The 15,867-nt window shown below is 43.8% G+C and overlaps 2 pseudogenes; both read left to right on the top strand.

The window, feature by feature from the left end:
• The first annotated feature begins 1,617 nt into the window (after positions 1-1,617).
• On the top strand, positions 1,618-1,746 carry LOC125916205 (uncharacterized; annotated as a pseudogene).
• An 8,887-nt stretch (positions 1,747-10,633) lies between these two features.
• LOC125915296 (histo-blood group ABO system transferase-like) lies at positions 10,634-12,732 on the top strand (annotated as a pseudogene).
• Positions 12,733-15,867: the final 3,135 nt, after the last annotated feature.

A 15,867-nucleotide genomic window follows, 5' to 3' on the forward strand; every position in this document is an offset into this window, starting at 1 on the left:
TGGTGTGTCAGTGCCCCATCCCCCACATTGTTCAAGGGTCAGACATAATACAAATCCTTCTCAAACTTCCCAAAAAACAGGAGAGGAGGAAACACCTCCACATTCATTTTACAAGGCCAGCATTACCCTGATAAGAAAACCAGACAAGGACACTACAAGAAAAGAAAAACAGGCCAAAACCCTGATGAACATGGATTCAAAAACTCTCATCAAAATATTAGGACAACAAATTCAACAGTACATCATAAGGATTATATACCATGATCAAGTGAGATTTATTCCATGGATTCAAGAATGATTTGGGGCGCCTGGGTGGCTCAGTCAGTTGAGCGTCCGACTTCGGCTCAGGTCATGATCTCGTGGTCCGTGAGTTCAAGCCCCGTGTCGGGCCCTGTGCTGACAGCTTGGAGCCTGGAGCCTGTTTCGGATTCCGTGTCTCCCTCTCTCTCTGACCCTCCCCCGTTCATGCTCTGTCTCTCTCTGTCTCAAAAATTAAATAAACGTTAAAAAAAATCTTTTTTAAAAAAAGACTGATTCAACGTGGGGTGCCTGGATGGGTCAACTGGTTAAGCATCCAACTTTTGGTTTCTGCTCAGGTCATGATCTCATGGTTTGTGAGTTTAAGCCCCACATCTGGCTTGGCACGATCAGTGTGGAACCTCCTTGGGATTCTCTCTCTCCTTCTTTCCCTGCCCCTCCCCCACTTGTTTGCATGCTCTCTCACTCTCAAAATACTTAAAAAAAAAAAAAAAGAATGATTCAACATCCACAAATTCATCAATGTGATACACCATATTAACAAAATGAAGGATAAAAATCATAAATCATCTCAATAGATGTAGAAAAAACATTTGAAAATATTTAACATCCTTTTGTGAAAAAATTCTCAACCAACTGGGTACAGAGGAATGTACCTCAACATTATAAAGGCCACGTATGATAAGACCACAAGTAACATTACACTGCATGGTGAAAAGCTAAAAGCTTTTCCTGTAAGATCAGAAACAAGTCAAGGATGCCGATTGTCTCCACTTTATTCAACATAGTAGAAGGTCCTAGATCAATCATTAGATAAAAAATAGAAATGAAAGACACCTAAATAAGAAAGGAAGGAATAAAATTTTCTCTATTTACAGATGACATATTAAATACAGAAAAGAGTCCATCAAAAAACCATTAAAATAAATTCAGTAATGTTGCAGAACATAAAATCAATATATAAAAATTGGCTGCATTTTTATAGACTAACAAAAAGAGTAATTATGAAAAATCCCATTCACAAAAGCATCACAAAGACTAAAATATTTAGGAATAAATTTAACCAAGAAGGTAAAAGATCTATATGCTGAAAACTACACAAAATTGATGAACGAAACTGAAGAAGTCACAAATAAAGTGATATTATGTGCTTATGTGCTTAATAAGATATTATGTGCTTATAGAGTGGAATAATTAATGTCATGAAAATGTCTGTATTACCCAATGTGATTTACAAATTCAGCGCAATTCCTATCAAAATTCCAATGGCATTTTTCACAGAAAAAAAAAATCCTAAAATTTGTACAGAATCACAAAAGACCCCAAACAGTCAAGGCAATCTTGAGGAATAACAAAGCTGTACTTACCTGCAGGAGAGATACCATGATCATGAAGGTGGTTTTCCTGGGGCAAGGCTTATCCATTGCACTCTGAATGTACTGATCTCTGTGATTTTCCCAAATGTGGGAAATGAAACAGACTCTTAACTATAGAAAACAAACTGATGGTTACTAGAGGGGAGGTGGGCAGGGGTATGGGTTAAATAGGTGATGGGTATTAAGGAGGGCACTTGTAATGAACACTGGGTGTTGTATGTAAGTGATGAATCACTAAATTCTACACCTGAAATGAATATCACACTGTATTTTAACTAACTGGAATTCAAATAAAAACTTGGAGGGGCACCTGGGTGGCTCAGTCAGTTAAGCTTCTGACTTCAGCTCAGGTCACTATCTCACAGTCCATGAGTTCGAGCCCACATTGGGCTGTGTACTGACAGCTCAGGGCCTGGAGCCTACTTTGAGTTCTGTGTCTCCCTCTCTCTTCACCCCTCCCCTGCTCTCTCTCTCTCTCTCTCTCACTCTCTCTCTCTCTCAAAAATAAATAAACATTAAAAGGCACCTGGGTGGCTCAGTTGGTTAAGCCTCCAACTTCGGCTCAGGTCGTGATTTCATGGTTCGTGAGTTTGAGCCCTGCATCAGGCTCTGTGCTGACAGCTCAGAGCCTGAAGTCTGCTTCAGATTCTGTGTCTCCCTCTTTCTCTGCATCTCCCCTGCTCACACTGTCTCTGTCTCAAAAATAAAAATAAACATTAAAAAAAATTTTTTAATAAAAATAAAAACTTGGAAAAAAAAGAAATAAACACTTCCTAATTTCAAACTATATTATGAAGCCATGGTAATCAAAACAGTATGGTATTGGCATAAAAGAAGACACAGAGACCAATGTAATAGAATAAAGAGCCCAGAAATAAATCCATTCATACATGGTCAATTAATTTACAACAAAGGGGCCAAGAATATACAATGGAGAAAGGATATTCTCTTCAATAAATGGTTCTAGGATAAGCAGAAAACTACATGCAAAAGAATGAAACTAGACCCCTCTATTACACCATGCACAAAAATCAATTCAAAATGCATTAAAGATTTGACTATAAGACTTGAAAACATAAAACTCCTAGAAAACATAGGGGGTAAGCTCCTTGACATCAGTCTAGGCAATAATTTTTGTATTTGACATCAAAAGCAAAAGCAGCAGGGGCACCTGCGTGGCGCAGTCGATTAAGCCCCTGACTCTTGATCTTGGCTCAGGTCATGATCTCACAGTTGGTGAGTTCAAGTCCCACATCAGGCTCTGTGCTGACAATACAGCACCTAGCTTGGGATTCTGTCTCTTCTTCTCTCTGCCCCTCCCCCACTTGTGTTTTTTTTTCCCTCTCTCTCTCTCCTCTCAAAATTAAAAAAAAAAATAACTTAAAAAAATAAAAAATCAAAGGCAGCAAAAACTAAAATAAACGAGTGGAACTACATCAAACAAACAAACACTCTGTACAGCAAAGGAAATCATCAATAAAATGAAAAGGCCAAATGGGAGAAAATATTTGCAAACTTGTAACAGGTAAGAGGTTAATATCCAAAATATATAAAGAGCCCAAAATATAAAGAATATATAACTATATACACAACTCAATAGTACAAAAACCAAACAATTCAATTAAAAAATGGGCAGAAGGTCTGAATAGATATTTTTCAAAGGATGATGTATAGATGGCCAAAAGGTACACAAAAAGGTACAAAGTCAGTAATCATCAGGAGAATGCAAATCAAAATCACAATGAGATATCACTTCACACCTGTCAGAATGACTGTCATCAAAAAGATAAGAGATTAACAAGTATTGGTGAGAATGTGGAGAAAAGGGAATCTTTGTGCACCGCTGGTGGGTGTTTAAGTTGGTGTAGCCACTATGCAGAACTTTATAGAGATTCCTCAAAAATCATAAACAGAACTACCATTTCTGGGTATATATCTAAAAAAAAGTACAAATAGGATCTTGAAGAGCCATTTCTACTCTCATGTTCACTGCAGCATTATTCACAATTGCCACAATATAGAAACAACCTAAGTGTCCATCAATGGATGAAGAGATAAAGAAGATGTGAATATATATATAGAAATTCTAAATATGTATTTAATTCAATACATTTAATTCAGCCATAAGTAAGAAGAAAATCTTGCCATTTGCCACAATGTGGATTTCACCTTGAGGACATTGTGCTAAATGAAACATGTCAGGCAAAGAAAGATAAATACTGTATGATATCACTTATATGTAGAATCTAAAAAGTCAAACACAAGGAAACAGAGAAAAGAATGGTGGCTTTCCCGGGGCTTGGGAGTGGGAGAAATGGAGATGAAGAGATGTTGGTCAAAAAGTAAAAACTTTCCATTAGAAGATGAATTAGTTCTGGCAATCTAATGTACAGCACGGTGGTTATAGTTAGTAATACTGTATTATACACTTGACAGTTACTAAGACAGCTCTTAAATGTTCTCACCTCAAAAAAAGAAATGGTAACTTATGGGATGAGTTGGAGGTTTTGGCTAACACTGTGTTGGCAATCATGTTGCAATATATAAGCACCAATTCAACAGGTCGCACACTTTAAGCTGACAAAATAGTATACGTCAGTGATATCTCAATCAAGTTGAAAAGAAGATAAAATTCAATTAGTTTTCATAGTAAAAAAGGCTGCATCTTGTATGGTTCCAATGGTCTAACATTCAGGAAAAGGCAAAATTGTGGAGATAGTTAAAAAAAAAAAAAGTGGTTTCCAGGGTTTGGAGGAGGAATAAATTAGCAAAGCACAGATTTTGAGAACAGTTAAATATTCTGTATAATAATATAATACGATGCAGTTGGGCTCTGTGCTTACAGCGTGGAACCTATTTGGGATTTCTCTCTCCCTCTTTCTCTCTCTCAAAAATAAATAAATAAATGAATAAACAAACAAACAAACATTAAAAAGGGGGGTTCACACCCAGGACATATAAAGAATTATAACTCAACAACAACAACAAAACAAGGCAACTAAAAAATAGGCAAAAGGCTTGAATAAACACTTCTCCAAGAAGATATACAAATGGCCAGTAAGCACATGAAAAGATATTCAACATTAGGGAATTGCAAATCAAAAACACAGTGAAAAATACTACTTCACTACCCTTAGGACAGCTACTACCAAAAACAGAAAATAAAAATTTTGGATAAAGAACATGTGGTGTCTATATATATATATATATATATATATATATATATATTTATATATATATATATTTTTTTGAGGCTATTTATTTATTTTTGAGAGAGAGAGACAGCATGAGCAGGGGAGGGGCAGAGAAAGAGAGGGAGAAGGAGAGAATCCCAAGCAGACTCCGCACTGTCAGCACAGAGCCTGATGCGGGACTCAAACTTGTGAACCGTGAGATCATAACCCAAGCCGTCATCAAGAGTCAGACCCTTAACCGACCGAGCCCCCCGGGTGCCCCCACTAACTGGAATTTAAATAAAAACTTAAAAAAAAAAATTTGGTGAGGACATGGAGGAACTGCAAGCCTTGTATAATGCTGGCGGGAATGTAAAACGGGACAGAACTATGAAAAGTAGTATGGTACCTCCCCCTCCCCCCAAATTGAAAATATAATTACCATCATGATCCAGAAATTCCACTTCCGGGTACTAACCCAAAGAAGTAGGGACTTGGAAGTTATTTGTACACCCATGTTCATAGTAGCATTATTCGCAATAGCCAAAAGGTGCAAGTGAGCCAAGTGCCTGCTGAAGGATGACAGGATTAGCAAAATGTGGCATATATATTCAGCCTTAAAATGCGAGGAAATTCTGCCACGTTTCAACATGGATGAAACTTGAAGACATTATGCTAAGTGTAATGCCAGTGGTAAAAGGACGAATACTGTATGATTCCACTTATATGAGGTAACTAGAGAGCAGTTGAATTCATAGAGACGGAAAGTGGACTGGTGCTTGTCAGGGGCAGGGGATAAAGGGGATGGGGAGTTATTGTTTAATGGGTAGAGTTTCAGTTTGGGAAGATGAAAAAAGTTCTGGAGATGGATGGTGGTGATGGTTACATTTATGTTAATACACTTAATGTCAATGAATTGTCTCTTAAAAATAGAGTGCAAACTTTGTGTTCTGAATATTTTACTACAATGAATAAAACGATGCCTGAAGTCTCAAGTGTCTCCCATACCTGAATGTTTACACAGTAACAAAACGGATGCACAGACCAAGAGTGAAAACATAAAGTTTGCTTTTTTTTTGAATCAGAGGGTAATTGGGGAAGTGTTCTGGGTAAGGATGAAGGATTTCTGGGCATTCCTCAGGTGACCTCAAAAAGGATTCTGTTGAATAATAAGTTTATCCTTCTTTTATACTTTGAAAAGAAAAGACATCAAAGAGAATCTTCCGGCTAAGATAACGGCAAACCCAATGCCAATGTGCATTTGCCAATGCCAATCTTCATCACAAGACCTGGCACGAGTACTGTGTATAACTGGGGTAATGGATCTAGGATTTTTCTTTTCTGAGGGACATATCTCAATTCTGTTGCCTCTGTAATGGGAGGCACCCAGAGTTTTTTCCGTATATTCTCTCTCTGCTCAGGTCGTAGGCCCTGAGCAAGTGGCTAGTGCATCCTTCTGCCTGGAATCCCAAGGATTCCCATGGGCTGAGGCAAGGAGGGTGCCATAAGAACATGTTGCCAGGACAGTTTGGGCATCTACAATGCATGGCCCCTAGATAAATAAAAGAGAAAAGAAAACCTCTCTACCCAACCAAGGTTCCCTCGGAAGATCAACAGCCATGCCCTGCCCCCACCCTTCACCCCCACTCTTCACTGGCCTTCTATTTGGTTGCCTTCCCTTCCTGCTTAAGAAGCTGTACCTGGTTCACTATGTTAGTTGTGTTCTTGCCAAAGCAGATTCTGAGACAAAGTTCTGGGGACAGGATGTTTATTTGGGGTGTGATTTCAGGGTGAACAGGTATGAAACTGGGAGGGGGAAAAGCCGCCGCTATTAGCAACTAGGTCTCAAACCTGCGGCCAGCCCTCTCAGAGACAGTATGCGACGTATCTCAGAATTGATCCGCTAGAGATCAAGGAGGTGTGTATTTTTTTAAAGGCTGCTCTATGGATATTAAGTACCCCTGCACTTTCAGAGTGAGCCTGACAATGGCCCGCCAAGCTCCCACGTGGCGGAGAAAGCTGACAAGCAGTAAGAAGACATACAAGTATTTGAGGAGGCACCATGTCTGCTGGGGGGCGGGGGAGGCTGTCCACTATCGCTGCACGTGAACTCGGGCAGGTGAAAATGGGGGGGGGGGGGGGGGCTTCATGATTAATGGAGGAAATGACATGTCAGCAGCAGACATGAAAAGACAAATTGTGGCTTTCACCTCCAAATCCTAAATTTTGGTATCAGAGATTTAGAAGGATGTCCTGTCATGACAATTTCCCCAACACCAGATTAGATAAAGATTCTGTAGTTTGGAAGAGGGAAGTGAGAGGGGAGGCAGCACATGGAAATCACCCGTGCTACTGATGCCTAGTAGTCCTCAGGCAGTTCTGTGGAAGTTGGGCAACAGCCAAGATATTGTCTGTGTTGTGAGAACAAACTACCCTTCATCATCTCTCCTCGTCTTTAGACAAGGCACCCATCATACCTGTACGCTCATCTATAGGTGAGAGTACTTATCTGAGACCTTGCACCTGTCCAACTCATCTGGATGGCTAGCACCGTTCCAGTAAGCCCCCGGAATGGGTGAGCAGTGGAACCTAACTCCTGGTTCACATGCACTTGGCTGGAGTGTAGATTCTCTGCCCACAACCTCCCTGTGTCACCTTCTTTCCCCTTAGCTTCCACAGAGACAGAGGCTCGTACCCCATTTTAGAAGCAGCCTCTACCCGTGATGTGGAGTGGTGTTGAGGGGTGAGGGCAGCCCCAGGGCCACATCTCATCCCGAGCAAGGTGGCCTTCCATTGCCACCAACAGAGCACACATCACAAGAAGATGAGTGACTGCCAGTGTATCCAGTTTAGGGAGGATCCCATAGGCTCCTTGCCACGAGGATCATAGGAACACTCATCCTGAGAAGGTCCCGGTGGTGAAGGCCTCGCAGGCTCTTCCCTCAGGCAGCTCTCAGTGGGCCATCACTGAACTAGGCGAGAGTGGGGCAGTTAGACATGAGAGAGCTCCAGAATCACACCTACGGAGCAGAGCCACAGGAGGAGTTCTGAAGCCCTGGGACCCAGGAACCCAGCTCTGTATATAAGACCCACTTTGTAGTAAGAGTATGTGGAGGCAGCTCAGTCCACCACAGAAAAAAAACTGAAATGTAAGAGGCGGTTTCTTGGTCCTGGCCAGGCTCAGCACTTATCCTGCAACCAAGAACCGCATCTTTGTTCTTTTTCTCCGTGTCAGTTGCTTGGGACACAGGAGCCCCTTCGTACCAATGATTTTACTTTCCACTCACCACAGCCATGGAAATGGGAGGTACTTTTTCCCACTTTTTAGATGTATATCAGAGGCCCAGAGGGCTATAATATATGCAGACACAAGTGAGTTCACCGAGCCTGTCTCTCCAACAGGGGGCGGTAGGAGCAGATTCTGCTCCTCAGGAGCCATCAACATTTCTTCACACACTTTCTCTCTCTGAGCCTCCGTTTCCTCACTTGTAAGACTGTGAGGATTACTCCCATTTCTCAAGGTGGCTGAGAGGTTGAACTTTGGTAGATAATGCATGTGACCTGTGGGTCCTGGTCCACAGAAGTGCTCAGACACTCTAGCTGCTGTGATTGCCGTCTTCCCCACCTTCCCAACCCTATAACAAGTTCAGTTGAGGAACCGCATCCTGAGGGCATCCACATCCAGCCCCAGCCAGAAGTCACAGGTGTGGTCCGTGCAGTATCCCCCCAAAGAGCCCAACCTCTAGCCCAGGGGGTAAGCACTTGCCGGCAGAGTTGCAAGGCTTTATGGGAATCCTCCAGTCAGACATCTGGACGTGGCGGGTTGCTGAGACTACCTATATCAGGCAAATGGCTTCTTTAGGGCTCCCGGCCAGGATGGCTCCAGTAACACAAAGGACATGAGTACGCTGCATTCTAAAAAGAAAAGGTCCTACAACCCGATGAGGCCTCAAGGAGAAAGAGACACCAAGTTGCACGGCAAGATCATTGGACACTTACGGAAAGGGGCCTGACACCTTGTTTGGAGTGGGGCTTTTGGATCTGAGCAAGTAAAGGTGGATTCCTCTCAATCTCGTGCATAAGAGTATCCAAAGGTATGCCTGAAAAGCTCTCTTAAGGCTCCCTCCAATATAGCAAAAAGAGGAGGAAGGGGTAACTCGTCCCATCTGGAGGGATAGGAGTGGGTATTCTGGGGCAGGACAGAATGAAGTTGCTGAGGAGGTCTTGCCAGTATTCCAGATGAGTCTATGGGACTCATCTGGGAGAGGATGGGGGCTGCAATGAACCTGCAGCAATTTATTGTTCCAGGTCAGCTTCCTCCTGCTGTTTTTCCAGGGACTAGCAGCTTGAAGCAGGGCCCTGTCCCCATCGGGTATGACAGCAATTGAGAGAGGATATGTTCTAGTCCTTGTCTTGGTGTGTAACAGGTCTAGGGAGCAGGGGGCCCTTTGGAGAATGTGTCCTGGCGTGTAAGCCACAGAATAACCCCCTGGATTCTACAGAAAGAGGTAAAATGAGGATATTAGGGAAGCATGGACAAAGGGTTGGGGGTGCTAGGATAAAGTCTGGACAATGTAAGTGGCCAGTGGCAGTGGTGACAGTCTAAAGAGGATCCAGGCACTTGTGTTGCTGAGGCTGGAGTCAGGAAGGCCAGAGCCCAGGGCCTGACACACTGGCCAGGTGGTGCCATGGAGACAGGCGAGCCTGGAGGTTCTCGGGCTAGTGGCCTGGCATTGCCGAGCAGTCAGGGCTTGCCCGAGTGGTCAGAGGCTACACTGGTCTCTTTCTGGTCTTTTCCTACATCGCCAGTGTCTGCCCCATCCCTTCTACCTCTTTATTCTGTGAGGTTCTTGAATCTCCAAGGTTCCCAGGGAAATGCCATGGTGAGCAGGGCAATGGGTTGAGCCTGCCCTGGGATGAGCAGAGTCCCCAGATAGGCACCAGAGCCACAGACACATACGGCTAGACCCACAAGCATGTCAAGCACATGCTCCTTATCCTCTGGTGCCATTTTTTCCTCAAAGCAGTGTTTCAGTTTTCTGGCATTTGCAACATCACAGGGTTGTCTTGATATTTTTCCACTACATTAGCATCATTGACTAGGGGTGACAATCAGGATTACACAAACATTCTTGGGGCGCCTGGCTGGCTTAGTCAGTAGAGCATCTAACTCTTGATCTCGGGGTTGTGAGTTCAGGCCCCACGTTGGGTACAGAGATTACTTAAAAATAAAATCTTTTTAAAAAAGATTACACAAACGTTCTTATGCACAGCTAGGCAAATGTCACTATCTGGACCACAAGGGCGAAGTGTCAGACCCTTAAGACACTCACCAAAAGTCACTCATTCCTTCCTCCTAACATGCTCAGAACTACCCTAAGAAGATTTCAGAAAGCCTGGAAAAACCATGTCTTCAGCCACCTACTTCTGTGGGAGGCAGAAACAAGGTGTCGCAGAGCAACACAAGAACGCCAGCCAGCTTCAGGGTGCAGATGGCAAGTGCTCCCTACCCGCCATGGGACTCTTTTATACCAACTGTTAGTCCCACAGTGCGCTGCAGAAGTCTGTGCCAGATGTTTTATTTTCCAAGAGACATAAGCTTGGAACTCCTAGGACCACAGAGGGGGATACAGGTGTGGGCAGAGTACAATAAGCCCTGAGTCTAAAATCGCCCTGGATCAAGATCCCTTCTCCACCTTGAGGGCCCTGCCTAGGGTCAACGGACATGACAAGCATAAGGGGGAAAACCAAAGGAACGTGATGGGGGAAAGAGCCCGAAAAAGGAAACTGCAAAGTCTACACAGGCAAGGCAGAGAATCAGAGTACAGGGTGGCCAAGAACCCAGTCCTGGAGTCTGGCTGCTTAGTTGACACTTGCCAGCTGGCCATGCGGTCATGGGCTGTTCACCCATCTCTCTGAGCGTGTCTCTCCACTTAGACCTTGAGGGTAGTGTACCATCCAGCCCCTGGCCTTGATTTGAGGAGTCGGCAACATAATGCCCATAAGGTTTAGCAGCCTAATCCTGACCACAGTATAAGGCCTGGAATCTGCAGAGTAAGGGCTCAGTGGAATTTTAAGTGATTATTAGAGGAATAAAGGAAAACAATCCTTGATCTGTAGATCCTCTCTCTTGCAGCATGGTTACCAAATCAGGCCTCCTGAATGATGGCCCACATGAGCCTGCCTGGATGTGAACTTGAAGACATTCTGTTCTCAATTTTATTGACTTTCAGGAAATTTTGTGCTTATGTAAAGACCTCACAGCCAGTAAGTGTCAAGGGAAGGCTGGAGCACAAGCCCTCTACCCTCCTGTTCAGGCTCTCTGGTGGCTACTGCCCTGCCCTGCTTTCATCACAATCTCTGCCTTTTACCTGCTCAGTGGCCTCCATGAGCCAGTTTCAGGAGTCTGGACTGCCCTCCTACATGCTGGCCCGGAGGTTCTAGTGGCCCATTGACTGAGTCCTGCTACCTGGTTATCTGATACAACCTCAAATCAGAACTGAATTTATCAATGTTCTGCCAGTCTAGGAATCTTACCTAGCTCGGTGACCCTGAACTCCCAGCTCCCAGGGGCCCTTTGCATGGAGGTGGGACCTCAGGAGAAGCAGAGGGCATGAGCACCTCATAGTCAATGCACTCCACCTCACTCTGCCCAGGGGAGGCTGCTGTGAGTGGAGCCTTGAGGAGGTGCAGGTCCTTAGCAGCATCCAGGAGACTTAGGGTGCAATATTGAAAGTGGGGTCATGGCTCAGCTGCCGAGGATATTCTCAGAGGACGTGAAATGTTACTCGCCTCATTGAGTGAGCTTCCTTCTTTTAATAGCTCTTGCCTTGGCCTCTTTGGCTGCTACTACCTGAATCCAAGAAACCAGATGCTAGGAAGCAGCTCAGCTGGGACAAGAAAGGTTATTAGCAAAATCCGTGGCCTGGAAAGTATAAAATCATCAAAGATGACGTATCTCCAGCCGGATGTTCTGACACCCTCTGGGAAAATGTCCTTGTCATGACCCCTCGGCTGGCTCCCATCCTCTGGGAGGGGACTTTCAAAACTGACATCCTGAATGAGCAGTTCCGGCTCCAGAATGCCACCATTGGATTCATCACGTTTCCTGCTAAAAGACCCAAAACCCACCTGAAGATATTGCTGGAACTGCAGAGATGTACTTCATGGCGGGACACAGGGTGAACTACTACGTCTTCACTGACCGGCCAGACCACGTTCCTCACATTAACATCCAAAAAGGAAGGCAGACAATCATCCTCAGGGTCCAGAGCCATGCCCGCTGGGAGGACATCTCCACGCTCCGCACATCAATTTTCCCCGGCACGCTTCCACCAGGAAGCGGATTACCTTGTGTGTGTGGATGCGGACATGAAGTTCAGCGACCACACGGGCGTGGAGATCTTCTCCTCCTTGTTCCGCACCCTGCATCCTGGCTACCGTGGGCTCAGTCGGACCCACTTCCCCTATGAACGTTGGCCTCAGGCACAAGCCCATGTTCCTGAAGATGAGGGGGACTTTCATTACACAGGGGCCTTTTTGGGGGGTCAGTGCCAGAGGTTTACAGGCTCAGCAAGGCCCGCCACGAGGCACAAATGGCCAACCAAGCCAACCACATCAAGGCTGAGAGACATGTGAGAGCCACCGGAACGAGTATCTGCTTTACCACAAACCCTCCAAGGTCCTGAGTACCTGTGGAATCACAACATGCTGCAGAATACCTGGGATCAGCAGGTAGTAAACTTGTCTTCCAACATAAAGTGCATTGGATTTGTGACTATGGAAGAAGCACCAGGAAATCAAGACTTATCAAAGGAAGCTTCTAGAAAGGACTGAGGTGATGGTAAGGCAGCCCTCATCTTCTTCCTGGCATTAAATTAAAACCAGTTTTACCCAGAAACGGTATAACCCCTCTTCCTTTTCCTGTCTGGTTGAGAAAAATTGCTAATGCCTCCCACCATCTCCCCAAATGTAGGCACTCCTTGTACTGTCCTCCCCTACCACCATACACCAAACACACACTCTTAGGCAGGCCTGATTCCAGAATTCAAGCATGGTTCCTGAGTTGCCATCAACTTGAAATTCTCACTGTGTGCTCCCAATGCTTTTCAGGATGGAGGAGGTGGGTGGTCTCTCCTTGTCCTAACATATCAGGGATCGGAGATATCTTTTCCAAAACAAGGAAGAGGTTCCTAGACACAAAGTCTCCTGTCTCTTGTGGCACAAAGTCACACACGGGCCTGCTCTGGCCTTGGCCAAGCAGATGCCCGCAAGCCTTCCATTTAGTTTCCTTGTTAAAACTAAAAGAAGAAAGTGACACCAAAAAAGACATCCTTTCCCGGTGCTTGGCTTCTTGTCTATCCCCAAACACTGCCAGCTGTCCGAGAGACAAATAGATCTCTCTGCCTCCCCTTCCCCTGCTGACTGCTTCTGTGTCAGTTTCAATTTACTAGTGATTTGCCAGTGTCCTCTTAGCTGAAGTAAACCTATGTGTAGATGATAATAGGAAGTTTGTAATTTTCATGAGAACCTGTTGTTTTTACTTTAAAGTGATATTGGTGTCCTTCAACAAGGCTCTTATGTGTCATGAAATCTGGCATCCCCCTTGGTCCTGCTTCTCCCCTCATACACAAAGGGCAGAGGCAAGTTGCACAGGAGCAACATTTATTTCTCTTCTGTTGGCAGCAAACTTTACTAATTTCAGGGCCCTTTCCAACTGTTAAAGGCTCTGATTCTCAAGTTTTATGTTTTTCTGTGTCAACACTGATCAACTTATTTCTACACAAGAATAATTCAGGAAAAATGTTTTCCTCTCAGTGCAAGATGAAAAAAATTTTTTTAAGTTTGTTTATTTTTGAGAGAGAGCATGAGCAGGGGAGGGAGAGAGAGAGAGAGAGACAGAGACAGAGACAGAGACAGAGAATCTCAAGCAGAATCCGCACTATCAGCGGGGAGCCTGACACGGGGCTCAAACTCAGGAGCCACAAGATCATGCCCTGAGCCGAAATCACGAGTTGGATGCTTAACTGACTGAGCCACCCAGGTGCCCCAAGATGAAAATATTCTCATAGGATCACAGAAGCCTGACTGTCAGCTGTGGCTGCAGAGCAGGTCCTGCAGTCTAGGTCTTCCCTTCCTGGTCCACGGTCTACCCTGAACTCCAGAGTGAGAGAGTGTCCCAGAACTGGCCTCTCCATCCTTTCAGACCTCTGTCCAGCCAGAGGCCTCAAGGGGCACTTCTCGGCCCTTCCACCTAGCTGAAAATGAAACACAGTCTAATTTCTGGTTTCCTACATTTTTTTAAATACACTTTTCTCATATATATATATATAGATATATATAGATATATATGTGTGTGTGTATATATATATGTGTATATATATATATATATATATATATATATAAAATATAATTTATTGTCAAATTGGTTTTCATATGACAACCAGTGCTCATCCCAACAGGTGCCCTCCTCTATGCCCCTCCCCCTCTTGACTTTTTTTTTTAAAGCAGTTCTTGATTTACACAAAAAAAAAAAAAAAAAAGTGACAGAACATGGGATTTTCCATAGCCAACTCCCCTTCTCCCTCTCTATACCATTTCTCTTATAATTAATCCTTTGCATTAGTATATTTGTTACAAATGAGAAGCCAATGCGAATATATTATCATTAATTAACTTCCACAATTTCCGCTAGGTTTCATTCTTTGTATATTCTCTAGCTTTTGACAAATGTATAATGACATGTATTCACCATTATAGTATCATACAGGATAGTTTTACCTGCCCTAAAAATCCTCCGTGCTCCACCTGTGTATTCATCCCTCCCTCCCTCTTTCTGATCCCATGGCAAACACTGATCTTTTTACTGTCTCCATGGTTTTCCTTTCTAGAATGTCATGTAGCGGGAACCATACAGTGTGCAGCTTTTTAGATTGGCTTCCTTCACTTAGCAATATCCATTAAGGGTTTCTTCCATGTCTTTTAGTAGCTTGGTAGCTCATTTCTTTTTATCACTGAATAATATTCCATGTTATAGTTGTATCAGTTTGTTTTTCCACTCATCTACTGAAGGGCAGCTTTCTTGCTTCCAGGTTTGGGAAATTATTCATGGGAAGTATTGTATGGGGACATATGTTTCAACTCATTTGGGTAAATATCAACTGGATCGGATGGTAATAGTGTATTTAGTTTTGTAAAAAAAACTGCCAGTCTCCAGAGTGACTGTACTGTTTTGCATTCCCAACAACAATGAAGGATTCCTCTTGTTCCACACACTTCCTTTGTTTGGTGTTTCTGTTTTGGATACTGGCCATTCTAATTGCTGTGTAGTGGTATTTCATTGTTTTTTAATTTGTAATTTCCTAATAACACGTGAAGTTGAGTATCTTTTCAGAGGTTATTTGCATCTGTATATATTCTCTGGGACCATGTCTATTCTGACCTATTATACCCTTTTTAATTGAGTTTTTCATGTTATTATTGTTGGGTTTTAAGAAATTTCCATATTTTTTTTTAAATTTTTTTTTTCAACATTTATTTATTTTTGGGACAGAGAGAGACAGAGCATGAACGGGGGAGGGGCAGAGAGAGAGGGAGACACAGAATCGGAAACAGGCTCCAGGCTCTGAGCCATCAGCCCAGAGCCCGACGCGGGGCTCGAACTCACGGAGTGCGAGATCGTGACCTGGCTGAAGTCGGACGCCCAACCGACTGCACCACCCAGGCGCCCCAGAAATTTCCATATTTTTGATACCAGTCCTTTATCATATATGTGTTTTGCAAAGATTTTTCTCCCAGTCTGTGGCTTGTCTTCCCATTCTTTTAACACCATGTTTTGCAAATCCTGAGTTTTCAATTTGAATAAAGTTTAAATAATGTTTTCTTTCACAAACTGTGCATTTGATGTTATGTCTAAAAAGTCATCACCAGGGGCACCTGGGTGGCCCAGTCGGTTAAACATCCGACTTCAGCTCAGGTCGTGATCTGTGGTTTGTGAGCTCGAGCCCCAGGTCGGGCTCTGTGCTGACAGCTCGGAGCCTGGAGCCTGCTTCGGATTCTGT

Source organism: Panthera uncia (assembly GCF_023721935.1).
Source record: "Panthera uncia isolate 11264 chromosome E2 unlocalized genomic scaffold, Puncia_PCG_1.0 HiC_scaffold_19, whole genome shotgun sequence".
NCBI classification, from domain to species: Eukaryota; Metazoa; Chordata; class Mammalia; order Carnivora; family Felidae; genus Panthera; species Panthera uncia.